This window comes from Ambystoma mexicanum, chromosome 9 (assembly GCF_040938575.1).
Source record: "Ambystoma mexicanum isolate Mex_15411 chromosome 9, UKY_AmexF1_1, whole genome shotgun sequence".
Classification (NCBI taxonomy): Eukaryota; Metazoa; Chordata; class Amphibia; order Caudata; family Ambystomatidae; genus Ambystoma; species Ambystoma mexicanum.
In genome coordinates this window covers 4,443,957-4,459,338 of record NC_090931.1, presented here as the reverse complement: position 1 = coordinate 4,459,338, position 15,382 = coordinate 4,443,957, and the positions used below count along the sequence as shown (strand labels likewise).

The 15,382-nt window shown below is 53.5% G+C and overlaps 1 protein-coding gene across 1 annotated transcript in view; it reads right to left on the bottom strand.

Annotated features, from left to right (window-relative positions):
- The window catches only part of STT3A (STT3 oligosaccharyltransferase complex catalytic subunit A), a 160,387-nt gene extending 157,231 nt beyond the window's left edge, over positions 1-3,156 (bottom strand). The window contains exon 1 of the mRNA XM_069614069.1: positions 3,020-3,156. The gene's annotated coding sequence lies outside the window, so the exon portion shown is untranslated. The remainder of the gene's footprint in view (positions 1-3,019) is intronic.
- Positions 3,157-15,382: the final 12,226 nt, after the last annotated feature.

Below are 15,382 nucleotides of genomic sequence, written 5' to 3'. Positions count from 1 at the left end.
AGCTAGGAGAGCGCTTTAAACAATATTTTTAAAAAAATGCAAATATAGTACCATCTGGCCATAAAATGACAATAGCCGGCAGGCAAATGGTGTGAGCATGAAGGCATAAAATACTGTCTGGAATTTCCCTATCTTATTCCTATATACAAGACAAAACTGATAGCTTTGTTACATGCCACTTATAACACAAAACTAATGCATTGGAGCACAGCGTGGGGGGGCCACACAGCTCATGGGAGTTTGGTTATTTTCCCAGCCAATTGACTTCAGGTTTCGAAATTGAGGGGAGCTGTGAGCTATTTAGCTCATGCGTATAGCCTAGAAGAGCCTGGTAGCTTCCCAGACCAACAAAGGCTGAATAAGCACACCTATGTGAATGCAACTTGGTGCATTTTGGGACAATCTGTAAACATTAAGACACAATATGTTTGCATTTTACGTAGAATTAATACTGGCGGGACGCTATGCATCAGCTCCTGGTTCCCCAGGGGTAGCTCCTGGTCAATGGCTGATGCAGAATACCCAGGAGCTGATTTTAGCTCTTGCTTATCCAAGCTAATTTCGATCCATCACTTGGCATAGATAGCCTGCCAATCCCTATGGCAATTCCCACCCACTACCTGCCCCTCCATTCCCAAAATACATCCTCCTGTGATCTCTTTGAGATAGTTCTATCAAGCAGCAGTAATAAAGTTGGGCTTTACAGTGCTATTTGTAAGAGGTATGCTGCGAGTTAATGTCTTAATTGAAGATTTAAATGTGCTACGGGTTTAACAAAAATGTCCTATCCAAGTGTTACTTCCAGCACTTGATTTATATCTGCTCCTTGCACTCAAATACTACTCAGTGCTGCCACGGGAGGGTGCATTCAGGTGTTACATTCCGGCGACAGTGGTGGCTGTATGTCATTTTGTGGAAAGAAGGGGCATTAGGGTTTACAGACAGTAAAGGGGTGGTGTCAAAGAGTGAGATAGTTAGGAAGTAGTACCAGAGGGTGAGGACATGCAGCCTGGGCTTGCAGGGAATATGGACAGATGGTTCTGTCACAGAGGGTTACTTCGGGGGAAGGGAGGGAACACACAGTCACATTGGGACAATCAGAGGTTGTTAAAGTAAGGGAATGTGGTCACAGGTGGGGAAATTCGGGTGGTGCATACAGTCACGATATACAGGTGTAAGCAAATGAAACCCACATCTCTACAGGCCGTCATAGGACAGTGCATTCATGTGACACAGGAAGTAAAGAGGGGGAGCTGCACAGTTGAGTGCATCCAGGTGGTTCTACGGAAGGGTGCATATTCTGTCAGGGTGGAAGCTGTCAGATGAGTTTGCCATAGGGTGCATCCCCCCCACCAGAAGGGGGGTGCAGGCAGCAAGAGGCTGCCGTCAGGGGGGGTGCAGGCAGCCAGGGGCTGCTGTCAGGGGGAGGGGGGGGGAGTGCAGGCAGCCAGGGGCTGCTGTCAGGGGGGGGTGTGCAGGCAGCCAGGGGCTGCTGTCAGGGGGGGTGGTGCAGGCAGCCAGGGGCTGCTGTCAGGGGGGGTGGTGCAGGCAGCCAGGGGCTGCTGTCAGGGGGGGTGGTGCAGGCAGCCAGGGGCTGCTGTCAGGGGGGGTGGTGCAGGCAGCCAGGGGCTGCTGTCAGGGGGGGTGGTGCAGGCAGCCAGGGGCTGCTGTCAGGGGGGGTGGTGCAGGCAGCCAGGGGCTGCTGTCAGGGGGGGTGGTGCAGGCAGCCAGGGGCTGCTGTCAGGGGGGGGTGCAGGCAGCCAGGGGTTGCTGTCAGGGGGGGTGCAGGCAGCCAGGGGTTGCTGTCAGGGGGGGTGCAGGCAGCAAGGGGCTGCTGTCAGGGGGGGTGCAGGCAGCCAGGGGCTGCTGTCAGGGGGGGTGCAGGCAGCCAGGGGCTGCTGTCAGGGGGGGTGCAGGCAGCCAGGGGCTGCTGTCAGGGGGGTGCAGGCAGCCAGGGGCTGCTGTCAGGGGGTGGGGTGCAGGCAGCAAGGGGCTGCTGTCAGGGGGTGGGGTGCAGGCAGCAAGGGGCTGCTGTCAGGGGGTGGGGTGCAGGCAGCAAGGGGCTGCTGTCAGGGGGGTGCAGGCAGCAAGGGGCTGCTGTCAGGGGGGTGCAGGCAGCAAGGGGCTGCTGTCAGGGGGGTGCAGGCAGCAAGGGGCTGCTGTCAGGGGGGTGCAGGCAGCAAGGGGCTGCTGTCAGGGGGGTGCAGGCAGCAAGGGGCTGCTGTCAGGGGGGTGCAGGCAGCAAGGGGCTGCTGTCAGGGGGGTGCAGGCAGCAAGGGGCTGCTGTCAGGGGGGTGCAGGCAGCAAGGGGCTGCTGTCAGGGGGGTGCAGGCAGCAAGGGGCTGCTGTCAGGGGGGTGCAGGCAGCAAGGGGCTGCTGTCAGGGGGGTGCAGGCAGCAAGGGGCTGCTGTCAGGGGGGTGCAGGCAGCAAGGGGCTGCTGTCAGGGGGGTGCAGGCAGCAAGGGGCTGCTGTCAGGGGGGGTTGCAGGCAGCAAGGGGTTGCTGTCAGGGGGGGTGCAGGCAGCAAGAGGTTGCTGTCAGGGGGGGGGGTGCAGGCAGCAAGGGGCTGCTGTCAGGGGGGGTGCAGGCAGCAAGGGGCTGCTGTCAGGGGGTGGGGTGCAGGCAGCAAGGGGCTGCTGTCAGGGGGGTACAGGCAGCAAGGGGCTGCTGTCAGGGGGGGTGCAGGCAGCAAGGGGCTGCTGTCAGGGGGGGTGCAGGCAGCAAGGGGCTGCTGTCAGGGGGGTGCAGGCAGCAAGGGGCTGCTGTCAGGGGGGGTGCAGGCAGCAAGGGGCTGCTGTCAGGGGGGGTGCAGGCAGCAAGGGGGGTGCAGGCAGCAAGGGGCTGCTGTCAGGGGGGTGCAGGCGAGCACAGGCAATCAGCTGTGCTGCCCCAGGTAAGGAAGTCAAGGGGTACAGATTTTTCGCCCTGACACACAGTGACAGCTGTCCTGTGTTTCGGGCTAGACTCATTAGAGGTTTGTGCATCAGTTTGAAATCTCCACGCTGCCCCTCATCCTTACCTGCACCCCTGCGATCAGCTCCCCATCAGCTCCTACCACCACAGCCGCCGACCCACCAAAAAGAACCCGCCCAGAGCCGCAAAGCCCGCCTATTGGCTGACCCCTGAACCCTAGGCCTGGCGAGCGCTCATTGGGTGATGAATATGTCAATTCTAAAGATCAAGTGAACAGTTCCGCAAATTGATTGGTTCACTCCTCTGCCAGTCCGAATCCTCAGTACAGCTGCCTTTGATTTGTGCAATTGAGTATTTTCCTTTTTGAGTACACGCCTACTCTGGGATGCAGGTTCGGTTGAAGAGCTGGCTGTAGTGACGTGTCCGTTCTAGATCCCCAACACGGCGCGGCTTAGGGAACCCGGGAGGAAGTAGCGAAAGAGAGGAAGGTCGAGCGCTAGCAGCGCGCCGGGCGGCCATCTTGGAATGGTGCTCTCTCCCACTCCCTCAGGCAGCAGCTCTGGATTTACTCGCAAGAAGTGTGTTAAATCGAGGAAACGCCACTGCAACTATAGCCATTTATCATCATGTTATCATTTCATTAAAAATATTGTTCATTTTTTTAATGGATTAATGTAAATATACGCGCGTTCGCTTGTAAATTCAAGGCAATACCAATAATATTGTCTTCCTTAAACATTATTTTACTCAGATCAGATTTGACCTTGCGCAGGCAGGCAGCCTGGATATCTGCCTTATATCTAACACTGTTCTAAACTCGCCCACGCTGTGGAGGGTTTCCACGGGCAACCTGGCCTCTGAATACTGACGTGTTACAGCGGAGGGGAGTCGCCAATCTGGGCGGAGGGATTCAAAGCACACGTGGCTGAAGCATGTTGCATAGAAACAGAAGAAAGACTGCAGTGCAAGTAGCCCTGTGTGTGATGGGCTAGCTGCTGCACAGAAAGACTGCTGTGCAAGTAGCCCTGTGTGTGATGGGCAGACTGCAGCACAAAAAGACTGCAGTGCAAGTAGCCCTGTGTGTGATGGGCTAGCTGTGGCACAGACACCTGCCTTCACCACTGAAGCTAAAAGAAAGACTGCAGTGCAAGTAGCCCTCTGTGTGATGGGCTAGCTGCAGCACAAAAAGACTGCAGTGCAAGTAGCCCTGTGTGTGATGGGCTAGCTGTGGCACAGACACCTGCCTTCACCACTGAAGCTAAAAGAAAGACTGCAGTGCAAGTAGCCCTCTGTGTGATGGGCTAGCTGCAGCACAAAAAGACTGCAGTGCAAGTAGCCCTGTGTGTGATGGGCTAGCTGCAGCACAGCCACCTGCCTTCACTACTAAAGCTAGAAGAAAGACTGCAGTGCAAGTAGCCCTGTGTGTGATGGGCTAGCTGCAGCACAGCCTCCTGCCTTCACAGTGACACCCGCCTTTGCAACACAAATGGTTGAGCGCTATGCTTCACTACTGTAGCTAGAAGAAAGACTGCAGTGCAAGTAGCCCTGTGTGTGACGGGTTAGCTGCAGCACAGCCCCCTGCCTTCACTACTGTAGCTAGAAGAAAGACTGCAGTGCAAGTAGCCCTGTGTGTGATGGGCTAGCTGCAGCACAGCCCCCTGCCATCACTACTGTAGCTAGAAGAAAGACTGCAGTGCAAGTAGCCATGTGTGTGATGGGCTAGCTGCGGCACAGGCACCTGTCTTCACTACTGAAGCTAGAAGAAAGACTGCAGTGCAAGAAGCCCTGTGTGTGACGGGCTAGCTGCGGCACAGCCACCTGCCTTCACTACTAAAGCTAGAAGAAAGACTGCAGTGCAATTAGCCCTGTGTGTGACGGGCTAGCTGCGGCACAGGCACCTGGCTTCACTACTGTAGCTAGAAGAAAGACTGCAGTGCAAGTAGCCCTGTGTGTGATGGGCTAGCTGCGGCACAGCCACCTGCCTTCACTACTAAAGCTAGAAGAAAGACTGCAGTGCAATTATCCCTGTGTGTGATGGGCTAGCTGTGGCACAGCCACCTGCCTTCACTACTGTAGCTAGAAGAAAGACTGCAGTGCAAGTAGCCCTGTGTGTGATGGGCTAGCAGCAGCACAGCCCCCTGCCTTCACTCATAGCTCTCAACTCGCCCGCATTTGGCGGGTGTCAACCGCCCTGTAAAGGGCTGACTCACCCGCCAAGCCTCCTGCACGCCCATTCATTCTAATGGGCGTCTCACCCGCCAAAAACAAAATCGGGTGATTTCACCCGCCTTTGCAACACAAATGGTTGAGAGCTATGCTTCACTACTGTAGCTAGAAGAAAGACTGCAGTGCAAGTAGCCATGTGTGTGATGGGCTAGCTGCGGCACAGGCACCTGTCTTCACTACTGAAGCTAGAAGAAAGACTGCAGTGCAAGAAGCCCTGTGTGTGACGGGCTAGCTGCGGCACAGCCACCTGCCTTCACTACTAAAGCTAGAAGAAAGACTGCAGTGCAATTAGCCCCGTGTGTGACGGGCTAGCTGCGGCACAGGCACCTGGCTTCACTACTGTAGCTAGAAGAAAGACTGCAGTGCAAGTAGCCCTGTGTGTGATGGGCTAGCTGCGGCACAGCCACCTGCCTTCACTACTAAAGCTAGAAGAAAGACTGCAGTGCAATTATCCCTGTGTGTGATGGGCTAGCTGTGGCACAGCCACCTGCCTTCACTACTGTAGCTAGAAGAAAGACTGCAGTGCAAGTAGCCCTGTGTGTGATGGGCTAGCAGCAGCACAGCCCCCTGCCTTCACTCATAGCTCTCAACTCACCCGCATTTGGCGGGTGTCAACCGCCCTGTAAAGGGCTGACTCACCCGCCAAGCCTCCTGCACGCCCATTCATTCTAATGGGCGTCTCACCCGCCAAAAACAAAATCGGGTGATTTCACCCGCCTTTGCAACACAAATGGTTGAGAGCTATGCTTCACTACTGTAGCTAGAAGAAAGACTGCAGTGCAAGTAGCCCTGTGTGTGACGGGTTAGCTGCAGCACAGCCCCCTGCCTTCACTACTGTAGCTAGAAGAAAGACTGCAGTGCAAGTAGCCCTGTGTGTGATGGGCTAGCTGCAGCACAGCCCCCTGCCTTCACTACTGTAGCTAGAAGAAAGACTGCAGTGCAAGTAGCCCTGTGTGTGATGGGCTAGCTGCGGGACAGGCACCTGTCTTCACTACTGAAGCTAGAAGAAAGACTGCAGTGCAAGAAGCCCTGTGTGTGATGGACTAGCTGCAGCACAGGAACCTGCCTTCACTACTAAAGCTAGAAGTCAGACTGCAGTGCAAGTAGCCTTGTGCATGATGGGCTAGCAGCAGCACAGAAAGACTGCAGTGCAAGCAGTCCTGTGTGTGATGGGCTAGCGGCGGCACAGGCACATGCCTTCACTATTGTAGTTAGAAGAAAGACTGCAGTGCAAGTAGCCCTGTGTGTGATGGGCTAGCTGCAGCACAGAAAGACTGAAGTGCAAGTAGCCCTGTGTGTGATGGGCTAGCTGCTGCACAGAAAGACTGCTGTGCAAGTAGCCCTGTGTGTGATGGGCTAGCTGCGGCACAGGCACCTGCCTTCACTACTGAAGCTAGAAGAAAGACTGCAGTGCAAGTAGCCCTGTGTGTGATGGGCTAGCTTCAGCATAGAAAGACTGCAGTGCAAGTAGCCCTGTGTGTGATGGGCTAGCTGCGGCACAGGCACCTGGCTTCAATACTGAAGCTAGAAGAAAGACTGCAGTGCAAGTAGCCGTGTGTCATGGGCTAGCTGCGGCACAGGCACCTGGCTGCACTACTGTAGCTAGATAAAACACTGCAGTGCAAGTAACCCTGTGTGTGATGGGCTGGCTGCAGCACAGAAAGACTGCAGTGCAAGTAGCCCTGTGTGTGATGGGATAGCTGCAGCACCGAAAGACGGTAGTGCAAGTAGCCCTGTGTGTCGGGGCTACTTGCGGCACAGGCACCTGGCTTCACTACTGTAGCTAGAAAAAAGACTGCAGTGCAAGTAGCCCTGTGTGTGATGGGCTAGCTGCGAGACAGGCACCTGCCTTCACCACTGAAGCTAGAAGAAAGACTGCAGTGCAAGTAGCCCTGTGTGTGATGGGCTAGCTGCAGCACAGAAAGAATGCGGTGCAAGTAGCCCTGTGTGTGATGGGCTAGCTGCGGCACAGGCACCTGGCTTCACTACTGTAGCTAGAAAAAAGACTGCAGTGCAAGTAGCCCTGTGTTACTCACCGGACGGAGAGTGCCAAAAGACAGGATGCCTGGATTTCTCAGGGACTTGCTTGAAGGAGCCTGGTTGGTGTCTCCAACCAAGCCTCCTCTCTGCGAGGGAAATAAAGACCTTTTCTGCGATATGACCCTCTGTAGTACTGTATTTACTAACAGAGAAACTGATCACATAAAAGAGCGGGGAGAACTGCACTGCCACAGACCCAGCTGTAAAGAAAGTTATAGTGGTGAGTCACCAAGGATTTAGAGCACTTTCCTAATTATTAATAATCTAGTACAATTACCTTTAAGTCTCTCCCCACTATCCTATACTGAAAAAACAGGAACTGGATCACAGCCACCCCCCTAGGAACAGAGATCAGAATCAGAATATGAACCCTTTAAAGAACTGGAGATAAGTAAAATGATGTCTTTCTCTTACCACTGTTGGAGCATAGGAATGACGAAAATCCAAGAGAGAAACAACGACAGTATAAAATAAAAAAAAGGAATGTTAGTAGGGTAGCTTTTGCCCGGGCGACACGAGGAGCGCACTAGGGACGGGATGGTGCACTTCAGCAGAGCGTCCCAATGTGCACTGAAAGGTAGGAAGTCCAGGTAATGGAGAGGAATAAACAGGGCAAAGGATCGCTGGAGACAATCAGCTCGAGGGGTTGATGCTTGTAATCCAAGAACAGTTCAGGGTCGTGGTGCAGGGTTTGGAACACTCCTGTGTTTTTAACCAATGAGTTAAAAATGAGAAAATCCAAAGGCAGTCCGTACAATGAGCAGGTCTGCTACACATGGAGCAAAGTTGAACAGAATCAAATCCAAAAGCAGTCCGTACTTGAAAGGCAGGGTTTGGTACACACGAAGCAAAGTTGAACAGAATCGAATCCAAAAGCAGTCCGTACTTGAAAGGCAGGGTTTGGTACACACGAAGCAAAGTTGAACAGAATCGAATCCAAAAGCAGTCCGTACTTGAAAGGCAGGGTTTGGTACACACGAAGCAAAGTTGAACAGAATCGAATCCAAAAGCAGTCCGTACTTGAAAGGCAGGGTTTGGTACACACGAAGCAAAGTTGAACAGAATCGAATCCAAAAGCAGTCCGTACGAAAAGCAGGGTTTGGTACACAAAAGTTACTTGGAAAAGGAAGTTTGACACGGAGGTCAGATTAGCGCCGGTAGCAACTACAAACAGAAGCAGCGTTCACTGAGCTGCCATTCACTATATTAGAAAGGAGGAGTGACCCAGCGAAAACGAGGCTCAGGTGTCTGCCTACACAGGACTACACCTGGTGACTAGGAATCATGGGAGTTGTAGTCCGCAAAAGTGAACCAAGTTTTTTCCTCCAGGAAAACTGCCAGCGGTTCAGGAATGGAGCCGCAACATTCCTTATGCCGCTGTGAAGTGTAATGCGACGCCTGCAAAACCTGGGTTTGACCTTATTATGTGAAGACACAAACACGGGAGCCCCCTAGATGCAGGCCGTAGTATAACACCCTGTGTGTGATGGGCTAGCTGCAGCAGAGAAAGACAGCAGTGCAAGTTGCCCTGTGTGTGATGGGCTAGCTGCGGCACAGGCACCTAGCTTCACTACTGTAGCTAGAAGAAAGACTGCAGTGCAAGTAGCACTGTGTGCGATGGGCTAGCTTGCGGCACAGGCACCTGCCTTCACCACTGAAGTTAGAAGAAAGACTGCAGTGCAAGTAGCCCTGTGTGTGATGGGCTAGCTGCAGCAGAGAAAGACTGCAGTGCAAGTAGCCCTGTGTGTGATGTGCTAGCTGCAGCAGAGAAAGACTGCAGTGCAAGTAGCCCTGTGTGTGATGGGCTAGTTGCGGAACAGGCACCTAGCATCAATACTGAACCTAGAAGAAACACTGCAGTGCAAGTAGCCCTGTGTGTGATGGGCTAGCTGCAGCACAGAAAGACTGCAGTGTAAGTAGCCCGGTGTGTGATGGGCTAGCTGCAGCAGAGAAAGACTGCAGTGCAAGTAGCCCCGTGTGTGATGGGCGAGCTGCAGCAGAGAAAGACTGCAGTGCAAGTAGCCCTGTGTGTGATGGGCTAGTTGCGGCAGAGGCACCTAGCTTCCATACTGAAGCTAGAAGTAAGACTGCAGTGCAAGTAGCCTTGTGCGTGATGGGCTAGCTGCAGCACAGAAAGACTGCAGTGCAAGTAGCCCTGTGTGTGATGGGCTAGCTGCGGCACAGGCACCTGCCTTCTCTATTGTAGCTAGAAGAATGACTGCAGTGCAAGTAGCCCTGTGTGTGATGGGCTAGCTGCAGCACGGAAAGACGACAGTGCAAGTAGCCCTGTGTGTGATGGGCTTGCTGCTGCACAGAAAGACGGTTGTGCAAGTAGCCCTGTGTGTGATGGGCTAGCTGCGGCACAGGCACCTGCCTTCACTACTGAAGCTAGAAGAAAGACTGCAGTGCAAGTAGCCCAGTGTGTGTTGGGCTAACTGCAGCACAGGCACCTGGCTTCACTACTGTAGCTAGAAAAAGACTGCAGTGCAAGTAGCCCTATGTTTGATGGGCTAACTGCAGCACAGGCACCTGGCTTCACTACTGTAGCTAGAAAAAAGACTGCAGTGGAAGTAGCCCTGTGTGTGATGAGCTAGCGGCCGCAGAGAAAGACTGCAGTGCAAGTAGCCCTGTGTGTGATGGGCTAGCTGCGGCACAGGCACCTGGCTTCAATACTGAAGCTAGAAGAAAGACTGCAGTGCAAGTAGCCCTGTGTCATTTGCTAGCTGCGGCACAGCCACCTGGATGCACTACTGTAGCTAGAAAAAACACTGCAGTGCAAGTAACCCTGTGTTTGATGGGCTGGCTGCAGCACAGACAGACTGCAGTGCAAGTAGCCCTGTGTGTGTTGGGCTAGCTGCAGCACATGCACCTGGCTTCAATACTGAAGCTAGAAGAAAGAATGCAGTGCAAGTAGCCCTGTGTGTGATGGGCTAGCTGCAGCACAGAAAAACTGCAGTACAAGTAGCCCTGTGCGTGATGGGCTAGCTGCAGCACAGGCACCTGGCTTCACTACTGAAGCTAGAAGAAAGACTGCAGTGCAAGTAGCACTGTGTGGGATGAGCTAGCTGCCGCACAGGCACCTGCCTTCACCACTGAAGCTAGAAGAAAGAATGCAGTGCAAGTAGCCCTGTGTGTGATGCGCTAGCTGCAGCACAGAAAGACTGCAGTACAAGTAGCCCTGTGTGCGATGGGCTCGCTGCAGCAGAGAAAGAATGCAGTGCAAGTAGCCCTGTGTGTGATGGGCTAACTGCAGCACAGGCACCTGGCTTCACTACTGTAGCTAGAAAAAAGACTGCAGTGCAAGTAGCCCTGTGTGTGATGTGCTAGCTGCAGCAGAGAAAGTCTGCAGTGCAAGTAGCCCTGTGTGTGATGGGCTAGCTGCGGCACAGTTACCTGGCTTCAATACTGAAGCTAGAAGAAAGACTGCAGTGCAAGTAGCCCTGCGTCATGGGCTAGCTGCGGAACAGGCACCTGGCTGCACTACTGTAGCTAGAAAAAACACTGCAGTGCAAGTAACCTTGTGTGTGACTGGCTGGCTGCAGCAGAGAAAGACTGCAGTGCAAGTAGCCCTGTGTGTGTTGGGCTAGCTGCGGCAAAGGCACCTGGCTTCAATACTGAACCTAGAAAAAAAGAATGCAGTGCAAGTAGCCCTGTGTGTGATGGGCTAGCTGCAGCACAGAAAGACTGCAGTGCAAGTAGCCCTGTGTGTGATGGGCTAGCGGCCGCAGAGAAAGACTGCAGTGCAAGTAGCCCTGTGTGTGATGGGCTAGCTGCGGCACAGGCAGCTGGCTTCAATACTGAAGCTAGAAGAAAGACTGCAGTGCAAGTAGCCCTGTGTCATTTGCTAGCTGCGGCACAGGCACCTGGATGCACTACTGTAGCTAGAAAAAACATTGCAGTGCAAGTAACCCTGTGTTTGATGGGCTGGCTGCAGCACAGACAGACTGCAGTGCAAGTAGCCCTGTGTGTGTTGGGCTAGCTGCAGCACATGCACCTGGCTTCAATACTGAAGCTAGAAGAAAGAATGCAGTGCAAGTAGCCCTGTGTGTGATGGGCTAGCTGCAGCACAGAAAAACTGCAGTACAAGTAGCCCTGTGCGTGATGGGCTAGCTGCAGCACAGGCACCTGGCTTCACTACTGAAGCTAGAAGAAAGACTGCAGTGCAAGTAGCACTGTGTGGGATGAGCTAGCTGCTGCACAGGCACCTGCCTTCACCACTGAAGCTAGAAGAAAGAATGAAGTGCAAGTAGCCCTGTGTGTGATGCGCTAGCTGCAGCACAGAAATACTGCAGTACAAGTAGCCCTGTGTGCGATGGGCTCGCTGCAGCAGAGAAAGAATGCAGTGCAAGTAGCCCTGTGTGTGATGGGCTAACTGCAGCACAGGCACCTGGCTTCACTACTGTAGCTAGAAAAAAGACTGCAGTGCAAGTAGCCCTGTGTGTGATGTGCTAGCTGCAGCAGAGAAAGTCTGCAGTGCAAGTAGCCCTGTGTGTGATGGGCTAGCTGCGGCACAGTTACCTGGCTTCAATACTGAAGCTAGAAGAAAGACTGCAGTGCAAGTAGCCCTGCGTCATAGGCTAGCTGCGGAACAGGCACCTGGCTGCACTACTGTAGCTAGAAAAAACACTGCAGTGCAAGTAACCCTGTGTGTGATGGGCTGGCTGCAGCAGAGAAAGACTGCAGTGCAAGTAGCCCTGTGTGTGATGGGCTAGCTGCGGCACAGGCACCTGGCTTCAATACTGAACCTAGAAAAAAAGAATGCAGTGCAAGTAGCCCTGTGTGTGATGGGCTAGCTGCAGCACAGAAAGACTGCAGTGCAAGTAGCCCTGTGTGTGATGGGCTAGCGGCCGCAGAGAAAGACTGCAGTGCAAGTAGCCCTGTGTGTGATGGGCTAGCTGTGGCACAGGCAGCTGGCTTCAATACTGAAGCTAGAAGAAAGACTGCAGTGCAAGTAGCCCTGTGTCATTTGCTAGCTGCGGCACAGGCACCTGGATGCACTACTGTAGCTAGAAAAAACATTGCAGTGCAAGTAACCCTGTGTTTGATGGGCTGGCTGCAGCACAGACAGACTGCAGTGCAAGTAGCCCTGTGTGTGTTGGGCTAGCAGCAGCACATGCACCTGGCTTCAATACTGAAGCTAGAAGAAAGAATGCAGTGCAAGTAGCCCTGTGTGTGATGGGCTAGCTGCAGCACAGAAAAACTGCAGTGCAAGTAGCCCTGTGCGTGATGGCTAGCTGCAGCACAGGCACCTGGCTTCACTACTGAAGGTAGAAGAAAGACTGCAGTGCAAGTAGCACTGTGTGTGATGAGCTAGCTGCCGCACAGGCACCTGCCTTCACCATTGAAGCTAGAAGAAAGAATGCAGTGCAAGTAGCCCTGTGTGTGATGGGCTAGCTGCAGCAGAGAAAGAATGCAGTGCAAGTAGCCCTGTGTGTGATCGGCTAACTGCAACACAGGCACCTGGCTTCACTACTGTAGCTAGAAAAAAGACGGCAGTGTAAGTAGCCCTGTGTGTGATAGGCTAACTGCAGCACAGGCACCTGGCTTCACTACTGTAGCTAGAAAAAAGACTGCAGTGCAAGTAGCCCTGTGTGTGATGTGCTAGCTGCAGCAGAGAAAGTCTGCTGTGCAAGTAGCCCTGTGTGTGATGGGCTAGCTGCGGCACAGGTACCTGGCTTCAATACTGAATCTAGAAGAAAGACTGCAGTGCAAGTAGCCCTGCGTCATAGGCTAGCTGCGGAACAGGCACCTGGCTGCACTACTGTAGCTAGAAAAAACACTGCAGTGCAAGTAACCCTGTGTTGGATGGGCTGGCTGCAGCAAAGAAAGACTGCAGTGCAAGTAGCCCTGTGTGTGTTGGGCTAGCTGCGGCACAGGCACCTGGCTTCAAAAACTGAAGCTATAAAAAAGACTGCAGTGCAAGTAGCCCTGTGTGTGATGGGCTAGCTGTGGCACAAGAACCTGCCTTCACTACTGAAGCTAGAAGAAAGATTGCAGTGCAAGTAGGCCTGTGTGTGATGGGCTAGCTGGAGCACAGAAAGACGGCAGCGCAAGTAGCACTGTGTGTGGTGGGCTACTTGCGGCACAGGCACCTGGCTTCACTCCTGTAGCTAGAAAAAAGACTGCAGTGCAAGTAGCCCTGTGTGTGATGGTCAGGCTGCGGGACAGGAACCTGCCTTCACCACTGAAGCTAGAAGAAAGACTGCAGTGCAAGTAGCCCTGTGTGTGATGGGCTATCTGCGCACAGAAAGAATGCAGTGCAAGTAGCCCTGTGTGTGATGAGCTAGCTGCGGCACAGGCATCTGCCTTCACCACTGAAGCCAGAAGAAAGACTGCAGTGCAAGTAGCCCTGTGTGTGATGGGCTAGCTGCTGCACAGGCACCTGGCTTCACTACTGTAGCTAGAAAAAAGACTGCAGAGCAAGTAGCCCTGTGTGTGATGGGCTAGCTGCAGCAGAGAAAGACTGCAGTGCAAGTTGCCCTGTGTGTGATGGGCTAGCTGCGGCACAGGCACCTAGCTTCACTACTGTAGCTAGAAGAAAGACTGCAGTGCAAGTAGCACTGTGTGTGATGGGCTAGCTGCGGCACAGGCACCTGCCTTCACCACTAAAGTTAAAAGAAAGACTGCAGTGCAAGTAGCCCTGTGTGTGATGGGCTAGCTGCAGCACAGAAAGACTGCAGTGCAAGTAGCCCTGTGTGTGATGGGCTAGTTGCAGCAGAGAAAGACTGCAGTGCAAGTAGCCCTGTGTGTGATGGGCTAGCTGCAGCAGAGAAAGACTGCAGTGCAAGTAGCCCTCTGTCTGATGGGCTAGTTGCGGCACAGGCACCTAGCTTCAATACTGAAGCTAGAAGAAAGACTGCAGTGCAAGTAGCCCTGTGTGTGATGGGCTAGCTACAGCACAGAAAGACTGCAGTGCAAGTCGCCCTGTGTGTGATGGGCTAGCTGCAGCAGAGAAAGACTGCAGTGCAAATAGCCCTGTGTGTGATGGGCAAACTGCAGCAGAGAAAGACTGCAGTGCAAGTAACCCTGTGTGTGATGGGCTAGTTGCGGCAGAGGCACCTAGCTTCAATACTGAAGCTAGAAGAAAGACTGCAGTGCAAGTAGCCCTGTTTGATGGGCTAGCTGCGGCACAGAAACCTGGCTTCATTACTGTAGCTAGAAAAAAGACTGCAGTGCAAGTAGCCCCGTGTGTGATGGACTAGCTGCAGCACAGTCACCTGCCTTCACTACTAAAGCTAGAAGTAAGACTTCAGTGCAAGTAGCCTTGTGCGTGATGGGCTAGCCGCAGCACAGAAAGACTGCAGTGCAAGCAGTCCTGTGTGTGATGGGCTAGCTGCGGCACAGGCACCTGCCTTCACTATTGTAGCTAGAAGAAAGACTGCAGTGCAAGTAGCCCTGTGTGTGATGGGTTAGCTGCAGCACAGAAAGACTGCAGTGCAAGTAGCCCTGTGTGTAATGGGCTTGCTGCTGCACAGAAAGACTGCTGTGCAAGTAGCCCTGTGTGTGATGCGCTAGCTGCGGCACAGGCACCTGCCTTCACTACTGAAGCTAGAAGAAAGACTGCAGTGCAAGTAGCCCTGTGTGTGAAGGGGTAGCTGCAGCACAGAAACACTGCAGTTAAAGTAGCCCTGTGTGTGATGGGCTAACTGCAGCACAGGCAACTGGCTTCACTACAGTAGCTAGAAAAAGACTGCAGTGCAAGTAGCCCTGTGTTTGATTGGCTAACTGCAGCACAGGCACCTGGCTTCACTACTGTAGCTAGAAAAAAGACTGTAGTGCAAGTAGCCCTGTGTGCGATGGGCTAGCTGCCGCAGAGAAAGACTGCAGTGCAAGTAGCCCTGTGTGTGATGGGCTAGCTGCGGCACAGGCACATGGCTTCAATACTGAAGCTAGAAGAAAGACTGCAGTGCAAGTAGCCCTGTGTCATGGGCTAGCTGCGGCACAGGCACCTGGCTGCACTACTGTAGCTAGATAAAACACTGCAGTGCAAGTAACCCTGTGTGTGATGGGCTGGCTGCAGCACAGACAGACTGCAGTGCAAGTAGCCCTGTGTGTGTTGGGCTAACTGCAGCACAGGCACCTGGCTACAATACTGAAGCTAGAAGAAAGAATGCATTGCAAGTAGCCCTTTGTGTGATGGGATAGCTGCAGCACAGAAATAATGCAGTGCAAGTAGCCCTGTGCGTGATTGGCTAGCTGCAGC